The sequence below is a fragment of the Bactrocera dorsalis genome, chromosome 5 (assembly GCF_023373825.1).
Source record: "Bactrocera dorsalis isolate Fly_Bdor chromosome 5, ASM2337382v1, whole genome shotgun sequence".
NCBI classification, from domain to species: Eukaryota; Metazoa; Arthropoda; class Insecta; order Diptera; family Tephritidae; genus Bactrocera; species Bactrocera dorsalis.
The window spans coordinates 61,506,073-61,524,312 of record NC_064307.1 but is presented as its reverse complement, the minus strand read 5'-3'; the positions used below and the strand labels follow the sequence as shown (position 1 = coordinate 61,524,312).

The 18,240-nt window shown below is 38.3% G+C and overlaps 2 long non-coding RNA genes across 2 annotated transcripts in view; one reads left to right on the top strand and one right to left on the bottom strand.

Annotated features, from left to right (window-relative positions):
• Positions 1 to 17,375, top strand: part of LOC125778984 (uncharacterized) — a 24,126-nt gene extending 6,751 nt beyond the window's left edge. Inside the window, exon 2 of the long non-coding RNA XR_007423072.1 lies at positions 17,215 to 17,375. This is a non-coding gene — a long non-coding RNA (uncharacterized LOC125778984). The remainder of the gene's footprint in view (positions 1 to 17,214) is intronic.
• The window catches only part of LOC125778983 (uncharacterized), a 23,872-nt gene extending 6,041 nt beyond the window's left edge, over positions 1 to 17,831 (bottom strand). The window contains exon 1 of the long non-coding RNA XR_007423071.1: positions 17,583 to 17,831. This is a non-coding gene — a long non-coding RNA (uncharacterized LOC125778983). The remainder of the gene's footprint in view (positions 1 to 17,582) is intronic.
• Positions 17,832 to 18,240: the final 409 nt, after the last annotated feature.

Genomic DNA, 18,240 nt, shown 5'->3' with positions numbered 1-18,240 from the left:
GAGCTTTTTAGCGTTGAATGAATTAAAGGAGCTTTGTGTTGAGCTTTACGGCTGCAAAAGGAAGTTGGTGGACTTTGGTGACTGCGTAGAATGCCCTACAAATAATTTGGACTTGGGCATCTCAATGAGTATATGTGTGAATATTCAGTTGTCCCTAAAAACATATCTACCGTTTGACGTTACTGATTTATGCGAATCAATTACAAAACGAAAATCCACATTTTTTTTGCAATTTTGACTCATTTAATACAAGTATAAGTTTCGTCTCTATTTACCTATAGAAATTTTCTTCTTTATTGACGTAGACACTGCGGTGTATAACCAACAATCCCAAAAAGTGTGTCAATCCTTTTTCCTTTTCGCTTTTTGGCTCCAATTGGAAGTTCCAAGTTTAGCCAGGATCCACCTGGTTTTTCTAACGGAGTGGAGGTCTTCCTCTTCCTCTGCGTCGAATACTCTCAGAGCTGGTGTATTTTTATACATGACCTAGCCAGTGTAGCCGCTGTCTCCTAATTTGCTTAACTATCACAATATTGTTGCGTATCACATACAACTTATCATTCCATCGACTGCGGTATTCGCCGTGGCCAACGCCCAAAGAACCATAAATTTTCCGTAGAACCTCTCTCTCGAAAACTCGTAACGTCGACGCATCAGATGTTGTCATCGTTCATGCGGTGGCGCCATCTTATTAAAACCATATGTCACCGAGATCACGAGTTTATATTTCAGGAATCAAATAATTGGTTATCATCGTCTCAAATGCGACATCGCGACATGTGGCTCGAAAACGTCGGATCTTCTTGGAACTTTTCAAAAGCCCATAGAACGAGTCGTTCCATAGGTCAGTCCGGGTTGCTGCGAATCAACTCTCCACGGTCTGCGTGTACACTCTCTGCTAAGGTTACTATATTTTCATCACTGCGTGCTGAACGTTCTTTATTCGTCAAATAATTATCCAATAACGAATGTTGGGTCTCAAGATGGGCGATAGTGTTGCAAATATTACTCTCAGTAGGCCGATTATGTTTACATAAGTTGAGCGAAGCGCATTCTTTCAAAACGGTGAATTTTCGTAATAAAAGGGTGAGTCTTTCCATGATGAAATGCCAAACATTACTGTACTAAAAATAACATAAAAAAGGCTATTGAAGAAAGTACCTCTCCTTCGATCACCATTATAATATATATATCTATTTCGGTTCGAAAACCTGAGTCAGATACTTTCCAGTGCTATATACAATAATATGCATGTAAATATATCTACATACGTTTAGGCTCACAAACTGTAAATTTCAACACTTGATCCTTTGGCCATCTAACCAGCCGACCAGTTCAACCAAAGTTTAGAAACCCCATCGTTCAGTAATAATTTTTGACTTATAATTACTGCCGCAAATAATCACCAAATGCGTATTGCTTATGGGAGTGTAATTCGTAATGTGCAAATAATTGCAAATTCCCAGAGCCACCCTCAACACACAAGCACACATACATACAAATACAATGCAACACTTCTACAAATCATTATTATTAAATAGATTTAATGAATGAAAAATCTATTTGCGCGTATTAAATGTTAATTAATGGCTGACATTGATGGCTTTTGGTGGGATAAAATCGGTTTTAGTTATGACGTCGGTTTTTCCGACAGCTCATAACCCTCTGCATGTGAGTGTGTGGGTGTTTGCGTTGCGCGATTGTAAACAGTTATTGCGCAACAACATTGTGTGAGTGAATATTATATTTTAATTGATAGTTGTTGAGCGTTTTAGGCGTAAATAAATGCATAAATTTTGCATAATGAATAAATGGAATAAAATTGTAATGTGAGTGCGAAAGCAATTCGGGCGCTACGGCAGAGCAATAATTTGCTAACCATAAAAGTGAATATGAGTGCGCATACACAAAGGTGTAGCGTTAATTAATTTCGCCATTCGGTTTCGGTTGTAATTGTAAGTAGCTTATATCCAGTAATTTGGCACTTGTATGGTATTTGAGCGCACAGAGGGGATTACCCTTTCATTAGATATAAATAATTGCATGGTGTGATAACTGTCAAGCCATAACAACAAATACAAAGTGATAACGATTGCAATTGGAACAAGGAAGACATGTTGACTTCGCTGAACCGAAGTTTTAATACGTCATGGGTGTATTTTTCATAGCAACAACATAAGTAACTTGGGTTCAAAAAATCGAAAATTTTTTTTTTGCTTAATTTGAAAGTACAATGTCTTGAAAATATACTGTGAAAATTTCAGACAGAAATTCGAAATATTTCGGGAGTTATAACGAGTTTCCTAGAGCGCCTCGGAATCCTCTCTCTCAGAGTTGTTGAACTTTAAACGCGTTTTTCTCAAAACATTGTTTTTCTGGTCGGCTAGATATTCAGTAATAATGAAAATACTCGGAGCTCGAGCAAAGCCCACTGCATGAAACGCTTTCAAAATGGATTACATTGTAAATGTACTCATCATTATACCCAAAAAAGGACCATAGAAGCTATAAGACTTCCGGAAATTCGCCATTTCCAAGGAGCATTTGCATCGCCAGCGGCACTTTCGGCATTTATTCAGACGGATCCCAAAATGGCTATTGGAGTGGGAGCCAAAATCCACTGCTCGGCTACCCTTCAATCTCCCAGAATACTGCAGTATCTTCCAGGCGGAAGTCTTTGCGGTCAGGAAAGCGGATGAGATCATAGCCAATCACGTTTATCAACATATACTTGTACATACGTCGGCAGCCAAACGTCAGGAATCTCACATCACATTAAGTCAGAGAATATCCTTAAAAGCACTGAGGCAGTACGAGTAGATATAGTGGCTACGAGAAAGCGGCTGGATATATATTAGGCTCCAGGCCACGCAGAGATTCCGGGAAACGAAAAAGCTGATGATATTGCCAAAAGTGCTATTCGTCTGGCTACCGAACAAGTACAGTGAACACAGAGGTCACTGAAAATTGTAAACAATGAAATTTCCAAAAGGGCTGATGGGCGGAAGGAAGGTCTTAAGGACATGTAAGGTCATGCGGAAGAACCCCGAAGAAAGACACGTAAGCTTTTCACTTAAATGGCCTCGAAAGGGTTGCAGAACGATTGTTGGTTTAACAACATCACATGCTGAGCGGATGGGCTTAAGTAACGATGATAATACAAAAAGTGCTGGGAAGTAGGCATGAAAGAGATACTTTCGTTGCTTTGCTTTAGCAATGTCTAGACCTCGTCTTAGATCCATCTTTGCAATTCAAGCGAATAGATGAAGTCTTAAAATAAGATATCAAGTTAAAACAGTCACCAACTCAAATGAAACTAAACCACTATTTGGAATCACTAAAGATCAGTAGTTTCTTGTATGGCTTGACACTCGGCCAATATAACCCAACTTAACCCTCGAACAGCTGGCGGTAGGCAAACTCAAATTTAAAAACTCAACTGGTCTGAAGAGGATCCCAGTAGAAACTCTTGAAATAATAGACGCAGAAGAAGTAGAAATAACAGCGGCTTGTTCTAATAACTATGAGAAAAGGAGATCCCAGCTTGCCATCAGCATAGCGCAAACATTGCAGGCACGATACAGCAATAAAACTTTATCATATGATACTTAAACCTTGGACTCGAAGCGGCTTTAAACCAAGCTGGTGCAGTCTATTTTAGACAGCACGGTTTTAGATCTCACTGGTCAACTTTAGGAGCTGTTGAAGCGCCATTAAAAGCGTACAATTTGCACAGAGTAGAGACGACAAATTCAAATGAAGTGTTTTGTTGGCGACCGTAGGGGAAACTCTTTCAATAACGTGAGATGGTTTTTTTTAGTTTTAGAATCCCGATTATCTCAATCCTGTGATGCGGAGCTGGATTAGTAATAAAAACTAATCTACAAATGGACGACAGTTATTATTTACAACGGGAGAAGCACAAAATATCTATTCTTGGTTCAGACCTGTGGAACATAAGCTATGACGATATCCTAAAATTTGATATGTCAGTTGGATCGCAATTAGTTGGCTATGCGGACGATATCGCCGCACTAATCAACGCCCGAGATATAGAAAACTGCCCAAGAAAGCTGAACCATGTCACGGTTTGAATGCACGCTTGGCTTGACTCACACAATTTTTAGCTCGCTACGAAAAAATATACATACATAGTTCCTGCTGTTAACAAATAAGCACATGCCTCTCATAGTCAGTATGCAAACGAACGATCTACGAATATTTTAGGGACACAAAAGCAACGTAAACGTATGACTGGACCCTGATTATTTTTTTTTGCCCGAAAGGCAGCGAAAATCATCTCCGAACTTAGCAGACTAATGACCAATATAGAACGGCTCATCTAACGTAAGAGAAAGTTACTGCTTTACAGTCGCAGTACTCAGCCTAAGATATTTCATAGAAATGCCGGCGTATTCTCATTACCACTTATTCTCTTCCTGTCGAAAGTTTGAAAAACTTCTTAAAGTGCGTCACCTTAAATATTCATGAAGCATTTTGAGCTTACCGCTAACTTATTAAGCCGATTAATATCAATCGCAGCCATCTTCCTAGGTTCTCCAAAAGTGTGTCTAAAAGGATATTTCAATAGCAGTCTGGCAAAAGCCAGGCAATAGAGAAGAAAGTGATTCCGACTTGCCTTCCTCCAAACAGTTTTGACAAAGAGCTTTCGCCAAAATTTTTTTATGTAGACTCAAGGAAGATTAATATAAATATTTTCTTCTGGAGTAGGTTTTGCAATAACAAATTGAGGTACAGTGCATTCTTCAACCAATGAAAAAATCGTATTGCCACTTTTATACATACCATTTTCCTAGAATTAATTGCAAGTTCATTAAAAGGTAAATGTGTGCTGTTTAAAGCCCGAAATCGTACTCCGTAATATTCCTAAAGTGGGCATTAATTTTTTCTGGTAAATTGTAATAATAAAATCGCTAATATCTATTTCATTAAAAATGCCAAAAATATATTGTCCAAAAAATCTAAAAATAAGTGAAAACTAATTAAATTGGTTTGTGAAACATTTTGGCGGCGCCACCTTGTTTATCCGTCATCAGCGTGGGCCGCACTTGACATGCGTGTTGCAAAGTACATGTATTTAGCAATTGGACAATACATGCCACCAAAGCATACCTACACACCTACAAATACATTTACATCAAATAATATTTGGTAGAGTGCATAATTTTTAAGTCCCTCTAGTTTAAAATGTTTTGTGCACTTTTGTTAACCCACACACTAATGCGATTTGCGGTTTGCGCCGTGCGTTCGTTGTGCATAACTGCATAGCATGGCGTTGGTGAGTGGGTGCGTTTCGCAATGCGTCGGTGTTAATTGGATATTTAAATATGATGGATATGTGCCGCTGTTGCATGTCTGTGGTGCGTTGTGATGCGTGAAAATCTTTATGTTCTACATTAATTAATGTCTCTTCATGCTTTTTGGCTAACTAGACTGACTTTGTGTCCAAAATTTTTTTTTGTTTTTATTATTTATTAAAAAATAAATACAATATTACGTGTAATTGTATTAGTTTTTAGTCTCATAACATGTTCAAAATATTAAAGTTGGATTTTAAAATCTAGTTCTGCAAAATCAGCAATTATAAGTTCTGATAAAAAGAAATCCAGAAAATTTTGGTATCCTCGCAAAATTAATATGGCTGTGTAAACTGCCTAACACCAATACCAAAAGCTCCGTCAGGATCGGTAAAAAGACCCCTCCGAGCCGTTCGATACCAAATGAGGTTTCGGACAAGACGACTCCCTATCGTGCGACTTCTTCAATCTACTTCTTCTTCTTAATTGGCGTAGACACCGCTTACGCGATTATAGCCGAGTTAACAACCGCGCGCCAGTCGTTTCTTCTTTTCGCAACGTGGCGCCAATTGGAGATTCCAAGCGAAGCCAGGTCCTCTCTATCTGGCTTTTCGAACGGAGTGGAGGACTTCCTCTTCCTCTGCTTCCACCGACGGGTACTGCGTCGAATACTTTCAGAGCTGGAGTGTTTTCGTCCATCCGGACAACATGACCTAGCCAGCGTAGCCGCTGTCTTTTAATTCGCTGAACTATGTCAATGTCGTCGTATATCTCGTACAGCTCATCGTTCCATCGAATGCGATATTCGCCGTTGCCAACGCGCAAAGGACCATAAATCTTTCGCAGAACTTTTCTCTCGAAAACTCGACTCATCCGTCGAAACGTCGACTCATCCGTTGTTGACATCGTCCGGGCCTCTGCACCATATAGCACGACGGGAATTATGAGTGACTTATAGAGTTTGGTTTTTGGTTTTTCAATCAACTCCTGGATAAATTAATTCGAGCTATAGATCTAAAAAGGGAGGTACAATATTCAACAATAGTGTACAACTGCTGGCATACGCCCATGAAATCGATATCTTTGGCCATAACAACCACGCCATTAGTGCTCTTTTCTCCAGGTTGAACGAAGAAGCAAAGTAAATGGGTGTGGTATTGAAGAAGGGCAAGTCGAAATATCTCCTGTCAGCAAACAAACAGTCTTTGCACTCGTGACTTTGTTCCCACGTCACTGTTGGCAGTCCTATCGTCGGGCATACTTTTGCCTGACCATATTCTATAAAGAATCTGATGCATGTCGGCAATTCATCGGTCGCCACCGCCTTGCTGTGCTTCAAACGGGTAGGTAGGTAGGTAGAAGTGCCGCCCTGTTGTCTATCGGGCTCAATTAGCACTTGATGTGCCATTTTGATACACTATTCGTAGAACCTTCTGTATCTGCTATTACGTTTCACCTTCTCTCTCAAACCATTTTGAGGTTTCGATGAAACTACTTATGTCTGATATGCTTTTAGTAGAAATTCATTCAACGTTTGGTGCTTGATGGATTCCAAGTGTTTTGTGTCAGATCTGTGCTAAGGCTGGGCATTTACAAAGAAAGTGGAAAATTGTTTCGTTTTTCGTTACTATTCCGCAGCCTCGGATGTTGTTGTAGGACATACCCATATTGGACGCATTTTCCGCAAATGGCCAGTGCCCTGTTGGGGTAGCTGTTACTCTACAGATACTTTTCCTTGACCTATTTAATAAGTCTTTGGTTCTTTTCCTGTCTTATGTTGGCCATAATTGTTTTGTTATGATGCATTTTGTAATGTTTTTCCACCTGTTAATTGCAATTTGTTGAAATTATCTATTGATCTCTCTTTTGATCGATCCTAGCGGGCTTGGTATTAGCTTCGCCTCGGATTCGTTAAGGAAAGTTCCTGCCTTTGCCAACTCGTCTACCCTTTCGTTACTGAAAATGTTCCTGTGACCGGGAACCCAGATCAAGTCTAGTTGGAGCTTGTCTTTTATTGAGCTTAGGTCTTTTTTGTTCTTCAAACGGGGTAATTGCTCTTTGAACTTTTTCATGGTCGGCAATGGAAAGTTTACTCCATAGTCATCGATTGTGGAATAGGGTTCACCTTCTTTTGGTGTTATACTTTCACTACCCTTCGGCACGCTGGAGTAGTGTTACCTAGATATTTTCAGTATGCTCTAGGTATCAATCACTAGCTCACCTCTTGAGGTTTTCCAAGAGTATGACTCGGTCTTAAAACCTTCTCTTTGTCGTCGCATCTTCTTGTAGAATTTTCGATCTTTACCCCTTTCGGCCAGTTGGTCAAGTTCTCCAAACTTAAGTTGCTGTTGCAAATGTATAATATTCAAAAGCACTCTTCATTAAAATACCTTTTTTATATTGGTACTCAGTTGAGTGACCTTGGTACTAACAGCGTGACCTTCGCACTGCTTTTGCACTCAGTTCAATTAATTGATAGCTGACTAATTAATAAAATCCTATAAGCGATTTGCATATTTGCACACAACTGATAAAATTAAATAATTAATAAATTTCCCATGGCTTTGGATTGCCAGCAACTAATCACAATGAAAAAAGCGATTACGTCACAGAGCAAATTAATTTATTAGCGATAAGTCACTTTGGTTGCCAAATGATAACGCCATTAATGGATTGCCTGACAGTTACGGCACATATACTCGTATATTGTGTCACATCTAATATGCAACTAACGGGATCGAGGGGCGAATGTCATATTTAAGCGAGTAGTCAAAGTAAATAAATAAGCGATTGCACAAAGAGCAACAGCAAGACTCGAGTGCAACGCAAAAATAATTAAATTTATTTATTACCGGCCAGCTGGCATGCCTGTGTTGTTGTTGTGTGTCATTACCTGTAAGCACGCAACTTTCACTTTTTAGGCGATTTAGGTTATAAGGCTATAAATATACCATATATCCCTCTATATATAGTATATATTCATGTACCTCTCACAGACAGTAATTTCGCCACAAATGCTGCGCTTCGTGCGTTAAATGTTTTCCTAAACAAGCGCAAATTCACTAAAGCGAAAATTGAGTTATTTACCGTTATATTTGTTCCGAATACTTTTTTCCCGGCGACAAATTGATTTATGAGCGCCAAAAGCATTACAAGCCAACCAGAACCGGCTGCCGGCCGAGGTGACAGGCATTAGCGAGGTGGCACCGAGAAAAACTAATGCTACAAAGTACTCATACACACACACACATATATAGTATATGTAACTGGGTGTCTATATATTCAGTGCAGACCGCAACCAAATGATTTGGCTACACGCTGCACCACTTTATTTGCTAACTGGATAGCTTTAGTGATCGCCTCGGCGTCAGGATTTCCCGTTAGTTTTTCTGTGTTTGCTTTTGCTTGCCGATTTTTTGTTGTATGTTTTGCTCTACTATTTGCTCTTACCAGCCAACAGATACTCAATTAGTATATATACGCGGTACCTACCCAGCGATATAGATATGCAGGTGTATGTTTGTGGGCGTTGCAGTTAGACGAAATTGTTGAGTTGGCAAACCTGTAAATGAAATGTAATAAAATTTATTGCTTTGCCGGTGGAATATTTCAACTGAACAACTACCTAACTGCTTGTGTAGGTGTCGCTGGTACAAGGGAATTTTGTCTATAGCCTTTTTCGTGTGAAATATAATATATTTCTCAACAGGTTTGCTTTAGCTTGTCCTTGAGCTTGGTTTGTAGATTGCCAAAATTTACCTTGCTAAAGTGAATAAGTCATTGTAAGTAAATAAGTTCGTTTGGAGCCAAGATATAAATATAGCCTACACTTTTTATAAGGCGACAGGGCAGATTCTCTCATTGTTGTAGATTCAGCGCCATAAAATATATTACAAGTAACTTCGAAAAATGTTGTCCAGGCCTTAGGCCGATATTCGAGTAAGCCCAGGTTCATTTTCGTTAGGTTTTCCGATTGTCGTAGGCCTCTATCGGGCTATTCTTTAGTTTTCGGAACTTTTTACAATACGGTTTTTTTTTCTTAGCGGATACTTCCGTTTCCAACACAAGCGGTTCTTGTTTATTGGCGTAGTCTCCGTTTACGCGGTTATAGCCGTATTTAAAACACCGCCCCAGTCGTTCTCCCTTTTCACAGTTTGGCGCCATTTGAAGATTCCAAGTCCTTCCAGGTCCTTCTCCACATGGTATTTTCAACGGAGTGAAGGCCTTCGTCTTCTTCTGCTTCTCCAGGCGGGTACTGCGTTAAATACTCTCAGAGCTGAGGTGTTTTCATTCATTCGGATGACATGACCTAGACAGCGTAGCCGCTGTCTATTAATTCGCTGAACTACGTCAATGTCATTGTGTATCTGATACAGCTCATCGTTCCATATAATATAAATATAAGGAATTTTTTTCTTGAACAATTTTTTAAGAGCCGGATACGGACCTTAAGTCGTGAGCTCTTCAGTCATGTGCAAAAGAATCGTTTCTGGTCACTCACACTCTTCTTCACTTGCTTTAAGTTTTACACAAAACTCCAATCACTACACAAAAGCGGTTAAATATGGTAAGTAAGGTGTATGAACAATTTTTTAGTTAGGTTAGATGGCTGATCGCTTAACAAGACATCATACTCAATCTTATCGAATGAATCACGATTGTGCAATAACCAGTTAGATCTCCTACAATCAATGAAAGTAGCACTTTGCCAAGAGCGAGCTAAGAGCTATACCTTTTACGATTTATGCTGGGAAAGATGGAACTTGTGACCGTACAGCTGCTAGTAGTTGGCCAATGCTTGTTGTGCTGAACTGCGGTTTAGTGATACAATAGTGAACAACCAGAAGAGCCGAGAAGCCTCTTACTCGTTGTCATTCCGCAGTTATTGAGATTGAAATACCGATACATCAAGGTCATCAGACTTACGGTTCGTTCATCGCTGCTGTAGCTTTGCTACCCAAACCAGTGTAACTGTAGTAACTCGAAACTAGTGTCAATGAGCCTAGACAACGCTTACTAATCTTGAGTGCACTGCCAGCGAGCTCAAGGCTCTAATATCGCTGTCCTACTCTCGGATTATATAGATCTACTACCACCTTTACGACAGCAAACTCCGCTTCGACTGGGTACTGGCATGTTCAGGAATGAAATCAAAGTGTGCGAGGATTACAGTGTGCCCATACTCGCTCTCACCTAAGTACTTAGGTTCCATGAGCCTTTTTGCTTCATAGTCCTTGTGAAGTTTCTATAGTCGCAAGTAAGAAAGTTTATTAAAATAGGGGGTATTTAAATATAACTCATGATCTGTAGAAACAATAGAGCTAAATAATTCAGCAAAATTTATGATTCAGAATTTTTAGAGTTTGGCTACTGCTGGCTAATGATCACGGCAACGGATTGTCACTTGTCCTTTTTGATCGTGGGATTTCTTTGCTACTGACCTTTCTTTTTTTATTGATCGCACTGTTTCTAGAGGAACCATATTAGTTGTCGCGTACCACTGCGAGGTAGTTGTGGATTAGTGATTAGTATTTATATGGGATCTAGAAGACGGTCCGGTATTTCTCCTCCTGATCATTTTCGTTTTGTTGTGTTTTCTCTTGTTGTTCTTTCTATTGTTATAATCCTCCGCTTCAAGCCGCTATCTTCGCGCGTTGGCCTCGATTCTGATAGGCTCTTGCTAAGGATTTTCGTCGATGTCTGCGCACGTTACGTGCTGGTCGCTGTGTGATTCCATATTGCTTTGTTGTCTGCCTCTCGTAGGTTCACTCTCGGTGCAACCCGAATGGATGTTGTGGGCGAAATCTGTTCGCCTCTTCGCCGGAGGTTCATTGGGCAGCCTCACTGACTGAGTAGATTAAAAGAAAGTAGTTTTTTAGACATATATGTTATTTAAGTTATCTGATTCATCATTTGATGCATTGCTTTTCATCAATTTGCTAAAAACCACAAGAATTAAATACATAAAAAGAAAAAAAGGCTAATGGCTATCCCAAATTCATTTCACTCATTTTGACACAATTTTCACCAGCTGAGTTTAATCGATTTTGACCACAAGCTGCTAACATCAAAGAAAATAGCCATCAATGATCACAGCACACTTACATTCCTATATACATACATATATGCATATATGAACCCAGCAAAAAAATCTCTAACTAGTTAGGAGAACTCATTTCAAAATTAATATTAAACTGGTCTGAGAAGCATTGGACCACTAAGATTTACAGAGTTTGTTCAGAAAAAGAAAACAAAAGAGAGCTTTGTTATGACAGTATTTTTTTGATCTTTGAGGTGCTCAAGGCAAACAAATTCTATTTAAGGGTTTAAATTGGATTAGTTCTAATTGAATAAGTATGAAACTGAACTTAGACACTTCTGACCAAAATCTGCCAACTGATCCCTTCGGAGAACAACAAAATATATTGGTTGTTATTGTGCAAAAATTCATTTTTCTAACTATGTAGTTATGCTTGCTCTTCTCACTAGTTTCAGAGTAGTATATAACTATCTCACTTTACTGCTGGGCATCTGCATATTATTACCATATGACGTGCAACATGTGTGTATAATATGAAATAAACAAAAAACTGAAAGCTGGAAAATTAAAAATAAAATAAAATAAAATATTTAAAGCAAAAAGAAATTAAAGTGCTGTCAAAATAAGTGAATATTTTAAGCCACATAAAACCGGCATACCTTAAAGTCAGAGCGTTTTAAATCTGAAGCGACAAAATAAATTAAAACAGTAAAGTGCAAACATTTAATAAAAAATGAAGACATCAATCCAGAGCACATTCATGTATGTAATATTCAAGTAAATTGAAATTTTATTTTTGTACGCGCATTACTCTTCGTGGCAAATTTTTGCTCGACTCGTATATTTCAATTCCAATTTCCATGTTGTGAATTAATTATTTTACTTTTTTGCGCCGTCGAACATACTGCAAGAGACATGAGCACTGTGACAGCATGCGCAAGCAAATATAACTGTAAATACAAGTGTCAATTGGTAGAAAAAAAAATATATATGAAAGAATGTTGAGTAGGCATGTATTATGTACGGGCGGAATGGCAATAATTTCAAGCGAATGAAATATTTCTTAAAATATAAATTAAAAGAAGCCATATCCAACGGTAAAGTCTAAGTCTTAGTATAGTTAATTTTCCTTATGCCAACAGGAACTAGTGTTATATGGCTTTAAAAGGCGTAACGAAATCCGAAATAGGTGTAATTTCAACCTGTTGTTAGAGCTTCTGTATCTCTCATGCCTGGTGATTAGCTTTGATACTGGCTTCTTTCAAGGAATCCTTAGTAATGATATAATGAACTCAGTTCGTAAGTGACGATGCTGTGTTCGTATGTAGTTTTGGATCTTCGACATTTTTTCATTTGTAGCACTACTTCATATTAAGGCTGGTTACCCACACATCATATTGACTGATACATTTCTACTCTTGTTGATGAATTTGATCTGATTCGTACGAATTACTTTCAGCCAAGTGAAATATCTCGTCCAATGTGTTGTGAAAGTTTCGTTTAGAATCCTGAATTTGGTTTTTCTTGAATTCTTTAGAATTATCTATAGGTTGCAGTTTTAAGATATGTCATTTCGATACTTCTTTCTACTTCTTGCTATTGAGATTTCTAGTCATCATATTAATTTGCCTTGAAATGGACCAAATGTGACCTCAAAATTTTTAAGAGGTTAAAAAACCTTTTGGTAAAATCTCTTTTCGTTATCCAAGATTATTCAAACGTCCGATTAAGATGGTGAGTTTGAAACCAGTTAGCGATAAGTCACTTCGAACAATACCAATAGGTGTTGAATGAAGTGGGTAGCGTCTCTTAGAGTAGCATTTGTTGATATTCTGGAGCAAAAGAAATTGCAAGTTAGTTTAACTTAAGTTTGTTTTATAATAGTAATCTAGGAATATTGTATATCTTTATATATATAAATCTTCTGACCGTGTGTTTGCATTTGAACTGCTCCTAAACGGATGGACCGATTTTGATGAAATTTTGTGAGTATGTTCAAGGAGATTCGAGAATGGTTTAGATTTACAATTTGGTCCACTGGAAAATGTTTTTTTGAATTAATTAATTTTCATTTGTAATTAATTGCTTATTTTGGAATGTTTGACCGATGGATGGCGCTACCATCGCAGTATCCAATATTCAAACCTTAAATTGGCGTAAACGTGCATTAAACAAAACGATGCCAAAGTAAAAGGCGACATCTGTAGATCAAGTTTTCATATTGTGGACAGAGTTGTTCGTTCTTAAGTAATAAATTGGGTGATTCAATACATCTATGGGTAGCTATAACATTTTTTTCATACCTGCTAACTATTGGAGGGGGTATCTTGACAGGCAATTTAAAATTGCAAAAGGTCTGGCATAAAAAAATAGCGGCATAACTGAAGTGTTGATAAAAAATTTGAGATATACAGAAATCTTTTCGAAGCATTGCACAGAGCAATGCAATATTTAAACAATTTCAAACGGATCCTTCTGAAAAATAATAAAATTGCTAAACATTGGGAATGGTAGAATAGAACTGCAATCAAATAGTACTACCTATGTAACAGCCACAGTAAAACGTGGGCAGGTCCCCTAGTAGTATCATAAACCTTTTGGTATTTAGAATCTTTTAGTTTAACAAAGTCATTATGCTCTCCATATGCTGTTTCTTGGGTATAAAATAGCTTAATAGAGTAATAAAATAACACTTTGTTGTGTGAAAAATATGTGCACCGCTAACTCTTAAACAGTGAACTATAATTGCCATTCCCTATGAAATATTCAACAGCTACTATGGTATGATGTTCCAGAGAATACAATTTAACTGTCATGCTACAATTTATGAAAAGAGTGGGACTGTTTTGCTTTTTATAGATATGAAAGTGGTCTATTTTCAAGAGTGTTATTGAGGGATAAGACAAATAGGTAAGGATTGCATCGCGACCTAAGGTCGATTGTGCTCTCTCCTAAGTCACAACGAACCACTTAGCTCCAGAATATTAATAAGTTCCAATATATTGCTAGGTGTTAATAAGGCAATGTGATCTCTATAACCCTTATCCTGCGTCTGCTGACAGCTGTTGAGTCAATTACCACGTGTTCCAGAGTTTCAGTCTCCCTATTGTGGAAACAGAAAGTTGCACATTAAGTTAGGCACATGTTATATAAGTGATTCTTGAGCTTATAGTGGCTAGAGTAGAATGCGACAAATAGCCTGATTTCGTTTATTGGGAGGGTGATTACAAAAATAAACATGGCACGTGCCTTAGAGTTGTTACCAATACTTCTCCTTGCGTACTACTTATTCCTTGCGGATTAGCTATTTAATGTTATGAGGACCAAAAGCGATGGAGGATTAATGTCTTACCATCTTAGTGGATACTGGGAAGCGGGCGAGATCATCGGGCACTTCATTCCCGGCTATAACTTTGTGACCGAGCATCCAGAAAAGGTACACTTGGTTATGTTCCCATAGAGTGTTCAGCCATTCTCTACACTGCTGCACGATTAGCGATTTGATCTCCTAGGCAGAGACTGCTTTAAGTGCCGTTTGACTGTAGTGATGTATGGTTATTCGTTCGTTGAGATAGTTGCGTTGAAAGTTTTAACTCCACATACATACTGACTTGTGGCAAAGACCTCTGCCTGGAATATGGTCGGAAAACTTTCCATAGGTATCAAGAGTTTGGTATGTGGTTTTGCTACCCATGCACCAATTCCTTTCGACGTTTTCGAGCCTTCGGAGAATCACTACTATCCCTAAGCAGTAGATCAAGAGTGGAGTACTCTTTTGGTAATGCTGTCCCTTGGGGGAAGAGTCAATGGTATTCCACCGCTTAAGTCCTTCATATGCTGAGATGAGATTACTTTACCTCTGCCAAACCCTTCTCCTGCATTTGAAGCAGTGTGTGTTTGGTTAACTACCAAATATATATATTTGAACACTTAATATTCCCCTCTATATAAAATTTCTTTAATATATATAATTGAATAATTAATATTCCCCTCTATATAAAATTTCTATATGATCTTTAAAAAATTTGCTTTCATTTGTACATTTTATTTTTTGAAAATTTATTTAAATGCAATTTTCATGAAATCGTTCCACTGTGCCACATTCAAGTCTAGGAGCGCTGCCAAATGTGTCAAAATGCTGATGTATTGTCATGAAATATGTTTTCATAAATACACAACAGCGCGGAAATAAAGTGAGAACGACAGCAACTACAACAACAACAAAAACAAATACAAAACGTGGCAACAAAATGAATCAGCGGTGCTAAGTCATGCAACAAACAATGGCAAAGACGAGCGAATCACTTGTTGCGTCTACACATTGTTGTTGTGTTGCTAATGTTTTTGTTGTCACTTGATAGCTGGCGAAATCGACATGGAAATGTACATAAGTACGTAAGAATAAGAAAATTACTGCGAGCTTCTCTCCTATCCATTTCACTTCCCCGTTCTCTTTACGTGAGTGCATTGACTTTTGTTTATGGCGTGTCTATAAATAAACCGATGGCATATGGTAGCAATGAAAATAAAATTTAAAGGCATATTTTTGCTAATTTTGCAACACGGGCAACAACAACTACTTCATAGGCCGCAAATAAGCTCGAGTGCAGAAAAAAAATCTGCCATCACTTGCCGACGTCAATCTACAATTTGACAGCGTCGAGTGTCAACGCACCGCCACCATCAAGTGCCAAGTGCCGTTTTCCGCCAACCACCACCAACACCACAAACATAGACGCAGCTTTTCCCTTCACCGGCTGCCATGGTGCTGCCTCACGCTTCTCGCGAATTTACGGCGATCGCATTGCATTTGATTGACAGTTACGTTAGCGTTGAGGAATTCGCAAAAATTATGGCAATGAGCGGAATTGCTAGTTGCTGTTGGCAGGCCGTCGCTATGATTTGCCGTGGGTTGTGTGTTGTTTATTGCATGCAACACGCATTTTTCCTCCTAATTTTTGCTGGTTTTCTTGCTTTGTTGCAAAGACGATTTAAGTGAAATATATAATGTGCTAACAAGCGCTTTCTTCTCGCCAATGGATTATTTGTCTGACACCTCTGATGAATGTTGACCGAATATTTTTGTGGAATTAGCATTGCATGTTTGCGCTGCTACTTTTCGTGATTTTGAGCAAAATTCATTTGACTGTTCATCCAAATAATTATGTTGTTTGTCTGCAGCTAAGCTCGAAGATTTTCAAAGAACAAGACAAAAAATTAGATTTTAGGTCTACAAATTTGCTTCCGCGGTTTTTTGTAAATTTAAGGCTTTATTGTATAAAAACGGTTACAAAAATGGTATTAATAAGTAAGGAAGGGCTAAGTTCGGGTGTCACCGAACATTTTATACTCTCGCATGATAAAGTGATAATCGAGATTTCATTATCCGTCATTTACATATTTTTTTTATTTTGCTGTAAAATTAATTAGAATTAAATTCTGAGAGATTTACCGATATTTTCGGTGAAAAATTAGGTTAGGTTAGGTTAGGAACTGAGTTCTACGTGTTCGATATCAGGGACCTTGAAGAGTTATAGTCCGATCACGACAATTTTTTCACAAGGAATACCTCAGCTCAAACACCGTATTTGTGTAATGTTTTATTCCGAGATGATAATTTTTTCCTAATGTATATATTATATTGAGAAGGCATCAGATGGAATTCAAAATAGCGTTATATTGGAAAAAGGCGTGGTTGTGAACCGATTTCACCCATATTTCGTACATGTCATCAAGGTGTCAAGGAAATATTATATACCAAATTTCATTGAAATCGGTAAAGTAGTTCCTGAGATATGGTTTTTGGTCCATAAGTGGGCGACGCCACGCCCATTTTCAATTTAAAAAAAGCTTGAGTGCAGCTTCCTTCTGCCATTTCTTCCGTAAAATTTAGTGTTTCTGACGTTTTTTGTTAGTCGGTTAACGCACTTTTAGTGATTTTCAACATAACCTTTGTATGGGAGGTGGGCGTGGTTATTATCCGATTTCTTCCATTTTTGAACTGTATATGGAAATAATTGAAGAAAACGACTCTATAGAATTTGGTTGACATAGCTATAGCAGTTTCGGAGATATGTACAAAAAACTTCGTAGGGGGCGGGGCCACGCCCACTTTTCCAAAAAAAAATAAATCCAAATATGCCCTTCCCTAATGCGATCCTTTGTGCCAAATTTCACTTTAATATCTTTATTTATGGCTTAGTTATGACATCTTCGAACTTAACCTTCTTATGGAGCCAAGAAATACGTGTACCAAGTTTCATCATGATATCTCAATTTTTACTCAAGTTACAGCTTGCACAGACGGACGGACGGACAGACAGACATCCGGATTTCAACTCTACTCGTCACCCTGATCACTTTGGTATATATAACCCTATATCTGACTCTTTTAGTTTTAGGACTTACAAACAACCGTTATATGAACAAAACTATAATACTCTCCTTAGCAACTTTGTTGCGAGAGTATAAAAATATCGGCCGTCGCTAGCTACTACTTTTGACGGTATTTTTGGCAGCATGCGTATTCTGTGACGAAAGAACTCCTCATCTTTCGAGTCAATCTAAGTATTAATCCAATTTTTTACTTCTTCATAACAACTGAAGAGCTCGTTAGCTAGACCGTGTGCCATCGATCGGAACAAGTGGTAGTCAGATGGAGCAACGTCTGGAGAACACGGCGGGTCGGATAAGATCTCCCATATCGGCGTCTCCAAATATTTTTTGACCACCTTTGCGACGTGAAGCCGAGCATTGTCATGCTGGAGAATGACTTTATCGTGTCTTTCCTCGTACTGTGGCCGTTTTTTTTATTGCTCGGCTCATACGCACTCAAAATAGATATCTGGAATTCAAGAAAGGGTGAATGACAGTGTTGATACT